Here is a 10,609-nt window from a genome sequence, read left to right on the forward strand (position 1 = left end):
TTAGATTTTATTTTATTTTTTTTTTTTTGCTCTTTAGGATGCCCTTTCGGGTTTTCACCTTCATTCATTTCTGAAAGCACCCCTCGGGTTTAGCCTCTTCATGCACATTTTGCTGAGCGCCCTTTTGAGTTTCACTAACCTTTTTTTTTTTCGAGGCGGTGTCGGCATTCCAGTCTTGGGAATTCTTCACCATCCATCGGGACAAGATTAGGGCCCCATCGAAATGCCCTTTTGACCACATGGGGTCCTTCATATGTTGGTGTCTATTTACCTCGGGCATCATTTGATTCGGAAGCACCTTTTTGAGACTAGATCCGGGTTGAAATTCACGTGAAGCGACGCCTTTGTTAAATGCAGAGCCATTCTTCTCTGGTATAGCGCCCATGACATCTTTGCCGCTAGCCTTTTCTCATCTAGCAAATTTAATTAGTCGAACCTTGGTGGATCCTCCGACTCATCAATCCACGATTCCTTGAATTCTTAAGGAAGAATTTCCACTTCAATAAATGTCTGACTTCCATCTCATAAACTAGTAGTATGGGGTTGCCCGATTGGCGTCCTTACGGAAGTCGGTATGCGTGAAGGCGTGAAGCATATCATGCCAATCTCTATAGGTATTTGTCATTTTCGAATTATTCTCTTGAGATTTTTATTTGCGACTTCTCTTTGCTCCATTCATCTAGGGGCGATAAAGTGAGAATTGAAATGTCGGATCTTGTATTGCTCACATAATCTTTGGATCTTTGGACCATTCAAATTCTTGGCGTTATCGGTGGCGATCTCCTTTGGGGAGGCCGTGTCGCGAATAATATTATTTCGTAGGAACTTGAGAAATTTGTTCTATGTGATGTGGGCATATGATGTTGCTTGACCTATTTAGAAAAATAGTCAATAGCTACCAGATAAATCTATGCCCATTTGATGCCTTGGGGTTGATGGGACCAATCACGTCGATTCCCCACATTGCGAAAGGCCATGGTGAGCGAGGTTGAACAATTGGTGAGGCAAAACATTTATCGAATCCTCGTAGATTTGACATTTGTGACACTTAAAGTATTCGATGCAATCCTTCTCCATAGTAGTCGAGTATCCTTGTCGCCAAGATTTGCTTAGCCATCATATGTCCATTAGCATGGTATACGGTTCCCCTCATGAGTTTGAAAAGCATCCTCTTTGCCTCTTTTGCATCCACGCATCTCAACAATTCTCGTTGGAGCTCCTTTTGTATAAAATTTCTCCTTTGAGAAGTACCCCAAAGCTAATCTCGGATCATTCTTCTTTCACTTCTACTTGCCCTGGAGAATTTTACGGTTTTGATGTAGACACGGATGTCATGATACCAAGGTTTACCATCTGTTTCCACCTCGATCATGAAGCGATGCGCGGCTCACTCCTTGCTTTGATCTGCAATTCTGAGTAAATGCGCCCTTCTTCTATTTGAGCCATAACGGCCGGTGGCTAAGGCATTCGTGAATTGATTTTTGTCGTGAGGTGAGTGAAAGAAATTTCTTGAATTTCTTTATCAATTCGATGGTACTTCTAATATGGGATTAACCGAATCCTTGGTTTGCCATTCTCCCTTGACTTGATAAATGATTAATTTGAATCTCCATATACCTCCAACTTCGACTTTCATTTCGATGGCGGCACTGTAAACCCATCACACAAGCCGTGATACGCGACATTATTGGTACATTCAAACCTTAACTTGATGGCTATCGGGAAGTGTTTCCCATCGGGTGATACGATCTTGCTCCAATTCCATTACGGAAAAATTAACGACTCGTCGATACATTTCCCACACATCAGCTGGCTCTTTTTCTTCGCTGTTGACTTCATTAACATGCTCATCAGGGAACTCAAAATCCAAGGCTTCATAATCCTGGATTGGGTTTTCTGCTAAGAGATCAGCGATTACACTACCTTTCACAGCTTTTCGGGTCATATTGACAATGTCATATTGAGAGAGTATGACTTGCCACTTGGCTATCCTTCCCGGCACAAATGGGCTTTCGAACACATACTTAATAGGATCTATCCTAGAGATGAGCTATGTCTTATGATTCAACATGTAGTGTTTAAGTCGATTTGCCACCCAGGCTAATGCGCAACAAGTTTTCTCTATGAATGAATACCTTGACTCTCAATCATTGAACTTCTTGCCCAGGTAATAGATAGCCCTCTCTCTTCGACCGGTATTGTCATGTTGTCCCAAAACACATCCCATTGAATTACATTTGGGCAGACCATGTATAGAATCAGCGGTCTTCACTGCCAAGAAGGAACCAATATCGGCGGGTTTAACGAATCTTTGCTTAATTTTCTAGAAAGCCTCTTGACAAACTGAATCCCATTGAGTGGTGTTGTTCTTTCAGAGTAGTCTACAGATAGGCTCTGCCTTAGCGGTGAGGTTGGAAATAAATCTAGTGATGTAGTTCAGCTTCCCCAGGAAACTCCGGACCTCCCTTTCTGTCTTTGGGGATGGCATCTCTTGAATAGCTCAAACTTTGTCTGGATCTACTTCTATTCCCTTCTCACTTACTATGAATCCCAACAACTTCCTAGATTTAGCTCCGAACACACATTTGGCAGGGTTCAATTTTAGGTGATACTTCACGAGTCTCTTGAATACTTTTCATGCTTTGCACATGGCTTTCTCCTTCCTGAATTTGATGATCATATCATCACGTACACCTCCACTTCTTTGTGCATCATATCATGAAATAATGTGACCATAACACGTTGGTAGGTGGCGCTGCATTCTTTAAGCCAAATGGCATGACCCAATAACGAATACCCCAGCGAGTGACAAAAGCGATTTTCTCCTTATCTGTTCATCCATGAGGATTTGATTGTACCGGGCGCTCCATCGATACATGAACATCTACCCAATCTGCGGCATTGTCTACTATGCGTCTATGTGTGGGAGAGGAAGTCATCTTTCAAGCTTGCTTTGTTAAGATCCACTGTAATCAACGCACACCACGACTCTCCGTCTTTCTTCATTCACGGGACAATGTTAGCTATCCATTGAGGATATTTGACTACTTCTAGAAACCGGCATCATCTTTGCTTTTGACTTCATCACGACTTTGAAGCGTGTCGGGGTTCATTCTTCTCGACACGCTGCGGGATGGTTAAATTAGGAGAATCTTGTGTGTCACAATCACGGAGGTCTAAGCCGGTCATATCGTCATAGCTCCATGAAAATACGTCCAGAAATTCTTTGAGCAGACTGACCATATCTTCTAATTCTGCACTCTCCACAACTTTAAGTTCTCTTTTTATTTCTTCTGTGCCAAAATTCACGGTGTGCGTTTCGTCCCTGTAAGGTATCAGGGAAGGTTCATCTCTTTCATCCCTTTCTTCTACGAGTTCCTCCTCAGAATCACTTGAAGTAATGGCGATTATGGGGATTTCAAAATTAACCAGAGGAATTTCTGTGTCTATTAGATTATTAGGTGTTAATTGATGAATGGTCCTGAAGAAATGAAAGTGGAATATATTACGAAAATGGCAAAACAAGGAAAAGAGAATTGGATGTAAAAATGCACTATTAATCCATTAATATTTGCATCATAAGAAAAGGGTCCATTCTGATTACACTTGTCACCATGGACAAAATGATCAAGTGTTGATAACCAAAAGTACTTTACTCGAAATTGAGTATAGGAATGTCCTCTGCTATCGATTGTCGATTCTTGCCCTTGACTATTGGCGAGACTAAAGCTTCATACAAGGAATCGAGATGGATGACATCAATGGATGGTTCATTGGGTGATTCTTCGATTTCGCGGATTTTCAATAGCAAGCTTGGTGAAGACCTCTGTGATTTTGGGACTACCTTCATTTTCCGATCTTCTAATCAAATCTACGATCCGAAGCATACTTCTCATCAAGAATGCGTCCATATGAGGCGTCTTCCTCATAACCCAAACCAATGACCAACCTTTTGGATAGTGGTATAGGTTTGATAATCACCCGATAATGTAGCGCTAACCCTTTGCCAATCTCATACCCATTCTTGACATCACTTTCGCTACTATAGCCATAGCCCCTTCATTCCTGGAGGTGGTTTCTTGTAATTCAAGAGCCTGGAAAGAGCTTTCCAATGATTCCTCAACTGCTTCCACATAAGGAAGTGATTGCGACTTAGTGACCAGCATGGCCTCCTCCCCTTCCACGGTGATGATCACGCCATCCATGATGTACTTAATTTTACGATGCGGGGTTGAAGGTGCGGCATTTCTTTGAATGGATCCAAGGTCTTCCTAGCAACATAGTGTATGCAGGTTCAATGTTCATCACTTGGAACGTGACATTGAAAGTGCATGCACTGATTTGGAGTGGCAGGTCAATGTCTCCCAGTACCTCTCTTCTCGTGCCGTAAAAACCTCTTACCACCATAGCACTTTGACGCATGTTCGGCAGTCGTGGCGGCTGGTCAAAGTGGCATTAGGCAAGGCGTTGGGCGGATCCATTGTCAATGTGGACCTTGGCAACTATGCAACCTTTACACTTCATCATTACATGCAGAGCTTTAGTGTGCTTTAAGCCTGCAGGGTCTATTTCTTCTTCTGAGAAAGTGATAAAACTGGATACCTGAATTTGCCCCACTATCTTCTTGAATTGCCCCGGTGTGATGTCGGGGTTTACGAAGGCCTTACCCAGGATCCTCTGCAAGGCTTGGCGATGCACCTCGAACTCAAAATCGATGTGATGAAATTCGAGTAGGTGTCTTTCTTAAGCTGTTCAACAACATCGTACTCACTTTGCTTCATTATGCGAGCAACATCTCCTCCTCTTCATTTGATCAGCAAGTTCTCCTCTCTCTTCTTTCTCAATCTCCTCTTAGTATTCTCTGGTGGCTCTCCCATTTTTACTTTCCCTTTCTTCTTTTCCTTTTTTCACTCAGTAACATCTCCCACTTTGGGTTATAAACTCAACTTCTTGCTTAAGTGGGAGGATTTTGTGGTAGTGACAGTGCAGTTTGATTGGGAGTAGCATTGCTAGAGGTCCGTAAGTCATCTTGAAGTGTTCATGAGGAGTAAAGCACGGTCTAGGAGGTGCTGAGGGTGAAGCAAGGCAAGGAGTCGGTGTATTGCTCAATGTTCCTTGAGTGAAAACTTGGAAGTTATAGTTCCACGGTACAGCATGGGTGTTCGTGACTGGGAGCTGGGGCGGGGTTCGGATAATTGTTACTGGTGGTGATGATCTTTGGGGTAGAAGGTCATTTTGTTGTTAGAGGTGGAGGCATTCGGGCGAGGCAGGTGTATTTACTCCGCCCTCCATTTCGACCTTGCTTGGCATCTTAAGACTTTGTGGACGGACAAGTTACGAACCTCTTGTTTGAATTCCTCACAATTTTGCAGCTCATGGTTATTTGCTTTTCCGTGTAGGGGCATCCGTATTGTCTTGAGTTACGGCATTTGAGGGTAGAGGTATTGTGACACCCCATGCGTGTCTGATATATCAGAGTAAGTAATGTCACACGGTGTCTTGGCACACTCTATTTTACCTTAATTAATTGTTGTCATAGTTTTGGATTTAGTTATGAAATATAATTTATTTAAGCCATTTATCAAAATTATTATTTATTTGAGGTTAGAAAATTTTAAAGAAAATCAAGTGATCTGGCTAAAAATGGAGAAAGCGATTCTTGAACTGTGAAAAACACTTCCAATATTCATATCTCATCATCTTAAACTCCAATATCAAAATCTCAACAACATTTCTCAATTTGATTCTCAATCATCCATCACATGTGATAATCAAGTATAACTCACAAAAAGATATTTACTTTTCCATTCACAAATACAATTTTCATAATTTACATGAACATCCAAATACATTACATAATTCTAAATACATATGAGAAAATAAAAATTTAGTTACAAAATGACAAAATGACACCTAGTGTCCTACCAATGCACAGCAGAAGTTGAGGTGACACGGACACATGCGAAGCTGCTGGATGGACTCACCCGATCTGCGGTCTCTTTGGGCTCACAATCTGTATCTCCAGAACCTACGCGTGGCAAAAGCAACGCGCTAAGCAATAATGCTTAGTGGTGCAATAATAAAATAAAAGAAATAGCAAGAAATAAATATATAGTGAATGTATATGTTTTATTTGTTTTGAATTTGTGTATCATTAACTTTGTCCCCTTTCATTCGTTTGGTTGCCCAAGTAACCTACACTAGATAGTAATTTGGATAAGCGGGTAAACTAACCTTTGGGTATCAAGTACCTCGGGTCACACCATCGGTCACATATGCATCTCGGTGTGCCACGAGCGACTAACAATTTGTAAATACATCGAGCACAAGGCCAAATCTCAATACAAGGTCAGAATAGATAAAAGCCATAAAATCACAGAATGGCATATTGCCATGTGCAGTACTGCTAACTGAACCCTATTGGCATGCCAAACTATCCAAACCAATCTTGTTAGGTATACTAGGGCATTTGAAACTTTTAAATTCTTCAATTTGCGAATTTCAAGTTATGGTATCACTATTCACCTCATTGGTCAACAAAAATGTTGACATTTAGGTAGAAAATAGGTACATTGGTTTTGGCACTCCCAACATACCATATTTTGCATTTAAAACTTGTTGGCATTAAGCATTAATACCATTTCTAAACATTAAACCAAAGGAGCATAATTTTCAGATTTTGTACCATAAATTTATTGTTCCATTAGGGACTGTTACAGTGGAAATTTGAGGAATTGGTAAACATAAAAGTTGTTCCTTATTTTGTCTAGTTGAATTTCTTTTTTTGAATCACTCCATTTGGAGTTTTGTAGCTCCAGATATGGTCCAAAAACCACAGCTGGCCGGATTGGAAAAACTGCAGAATTACCAAATCTGATTACCATGAGCAGTGAGTGTGACCGCCATTTGGGTTAGGTTCTGGCCATAATTTGGGATAGGTTTCTTCATGAAAGTTGTTTATCTATGTCTTAACTTGTTGTTGTAAAAATTTCAGGTCAATTGACCATATCTACAGTGAGTTATGGCCAAATGAATTCATTTGGTCATTTTTGCAGGTGCTATTACGAGTATCAGTTGGGGCCAACTTTTGGTCCTCTTGCTTTAGTCTTTTGGGCATGGTTTCTTCAGAAAAAATGTGCAATTATAAGCCTAGTTGCATGTCCAATTGGCCAAACACCAATTGGACCTACAGCCAAAGTTATGGCTATCTAAGTGAAATTTTGGAATCCAGCCACCATCTTTGCCTCTCTAGGCGACATACTCATTCACTTTGCCATGCTATATTTCAGTCCCAATTATGGTCAAATTTCCTCAAATGGTCACTAATTGACCATTAAAATGTTCTTTAACAATTTCATAAGCCAAATCAAATTTTCACTCCTAAACCTAGCTCAATTTCAAGGTTTACACCCATTTACCTTAGTTAGCACACCCATTCATTATACATGTGTATATGTACCTTAAACATCATTTCTAGTCCACTCTAAGTCCAACAAAACACTCATTCCTATTCCTTCAATAGGGCTGCCGGAATCCATGGTATGTATACACATAATTTTTGTTCATTTAAGTTACAAATTCTTGTTGATTTCAAGTTCCTAACATAGAAAATAAGAGTTTTAAATAGATAGGTGCACTAACCTCTTATAGGCAGATTTTTTCCAAGCTCAAAACTTCACTTCCTTTCCTTTTCTTGGCTGCCAAAAGGTTGTTTAAGGTGTGGGGTAAAATTTTAATGAAGAGAGGTTAGGGTTTTGTGGTGAAACAAAGTAAGAATCAAGCTTGGGAAGTGAGGTTTAATGGAGGTTGAGAGAGAGAGAGAAGCTTCAGATTGATGTATGAAGAAGAACAGATTTTTTTTGTTTCAATTTTGCCTCATTTTCCCTTTTTAATGAAATTGCTTGATTGTCATTGGTGGAGAGAAATTTTAATGACACCATGTGATGTCAAAAGTCCCATTTTTTTTCATTTTTCTTTTCTTTTCTTTTCTACTTAATTTCAATTCAATTTTTAGTAATATTTATTCATATTTTATGTCATATTAATTATTTACTCAACTGGACAAGTCGGCCAAAAATCACTTACGAGCGAAATGACCAAAATGCCCTCAGTTTGGCTTAAAGGGTCAAAATTATGCATCTGATTGAAAATTTTTCTAGGTATTTTCTTGGCACTCTAATGCCATGGGAACCTCAATAACCCTTCTCTGGAGTCCCAAAAATTATTTTATGAATTTTCTCTCGGGTCTAAGGCTCTAGTTGCGAGCAGCATAACTTCCCTCTGAGTTACCAATCGCTAGGGCACGCTCATTTAACTTGTTTGTATTTTATTTCTAAAATTTTTACTAAATTTTTCTTATTAATATTTGAATTAATTATGGTTCCTCACTTTAGTTTAAATATTTTTAGGACATTCTAGGTATGGGACCGACAGACCTTAGTCAGGAGCAGTGGGATGTGCGGAGTAGTTACCGGGGAAGGTGTTACAACTCTTCCCCTCTAATTTAAATTTCGTCCTCGAAATTTACGATCTAAGCAGTTGAGGAAGCTGTTGCCTCATCGTCTCTTCACTTTCCCAAGTTGCCTCCTCAGTGTTGTGGTGCCTCCAAAGCACTTTCACCAGTGGAATCTGCTTGTTCCTCAATTCTTTTACTTCTCGAGCCAGGATCCGTAGAGGTTCTTCTTCATATGTCAAATCTGATTGTATTTCAATTTCTTCCCTGGAGATGACATGTGAAGGATCTGCGGTATCTTACGAGCATGGATCGTAAAACACATTGTGGATCTTGTCCATTCTGGAGAAAGCTAGCCTATAGGCCACTTTGGACCCACGTTCAATGACTTCATATGGGCCAATGAACCTAGGGCTTAACTTACCTTTCCTTCCAAACCTCAATACTTTCTTCCATGGTGACACCTTGAGAATACTTTGTCGCCAACCGCATATTCTATTTCTTTTCTCTTCAAGTCGGCATAGTTTACATCTATCTGAGGCAACCTTGATTAGCTTTGATTAGTTTTACCTTCTCCTCAGTCTGTTTCACCAGGTTTGGCCCTACCAGTTTGTCTTCGCCCAATTCACTCCAGCACACTGGAGTTCTACATTTCCTCCCATACAGTGCTTCATATGGAGCCATTTGGATGCTAGCTTGGTAGCTATTGTTGTATACAAATTGCGCGATGGGAGGTATTTATCCCAACTTCCCTCAAAGTCAATGACACAACTCCTCAACATATCCTCAAGGACCTGACATATATTTCATGTTATTATTATTATTTTAATTCAATAGTTGTATTAATTCAATTTGTTCAATTGTTTACCTGGATTACTCTTTCAGTTGCCCATCAGTGCGAGGATGGAAAGGCATCTTTGAAGTGGAGTTATGTACCCAAGGATTCATGCAACTTCTTCCAAAATCTCAATGTAAACCTTGGGTCTCAATCAGATATAATGGAAAGTGGAATTCCATACAGTCTAACTATCTCACTGATATACAATTCTGCTAACTTCTCCAGTGAGTAGTCAGTCCTAAGCGGCGAGAAAGTGTCTTGACTTGGTCAATCTATCCACTATTACCCATCTTTGCATCATGTTTCTTACGGGTGAGAGGTAGACCACTTACAAAATCCATGGTGACTCGATCCATTTCCATTCGGTATGCGTATGGTGTAGCAAACCCGATGGAACTTGATGTTACTGCCTTGACTTGCGACATGTCAAGCATTTAGTCACATAATCGACTATGTCCTTCATACCAGGCCACCAATCTGAAGCTTCAAATCATGATACATCTTTGTACTTCACAGGTGCATAGCATATACAACGGTGTGTGCCTCTTTCAGAATATTGGCCTTCAATTCCCCATCATCACAGTACACCACAGTCTTCCTTTATATCTGAGACACCCATCTACCTTCACCTCATAGTCAGTTGCTTTTCCCTCGAGATTTTGCTCATAATTTCCATTAACTTTTCATGCCTTTTGCCCATCTAAAATCTGCATGCTTGAGTTTGGCCTCACTGTAACTCGGCCAAAATAGCTCCATCTCGAACCAAAGATAGTCGAGCATTCAATGATCTCAAAGTGTCATGGATTTTTACGCTCAAAGCATCGGCAACTACATTTGCCTTCCCGGGATGATAGTCAATCACACAATCATAGTCCTTGGAACTCAATCCATCGCCTCTGTCTAGGTTGAGCTCCCTCGAGTTGGCAAATATTTTAGGCTTTTGTGGTTAGTGTAAATGTAGCACTTTTCACCATACAAGTAATGCCTCCATATCTTGATGCGAAGATAATTCTTGCAAGCTCTAGATCATGGGTAGGGTAATTTTGTTCATGTGGTCTTAGCTGCCTGGAAGCATAAGCGACCACCTTCCCCTCTTGATCAATACACACCCTAACCCATTATGAGAGGCATCACTGTAGACCACAAAGTCCTTTCACGACCAGCTCTGTTAACTGCGGTGCCTCTGTCAACATAGCCTTCAACTTCTCAAAACTGGTCTAACATTTGTCATTCCAGTCAAATCTGACATTCTTGTGTAACAACTTGGTCATTGGAGCAACTATTAAGGAAAATCCCTTTACAAATCTCTGTAATACCCG

This window comes from Hevea brasiliensis, chromosome 8, assembly GCF_030052815.1.
Source record: "Hevea brasiliensis isolate MT/VB/25A 57/8 chromosome 8, ASM3005281v1, whole genome shotgun sequence".
Classification (NCBI taxonomy): Eukaryota; Viridiplantae; Streptophyta; class Magnoliopsida; order Malpighiales; family Euphorbiaceae; genus Hevea; species Hevea brasiliensis.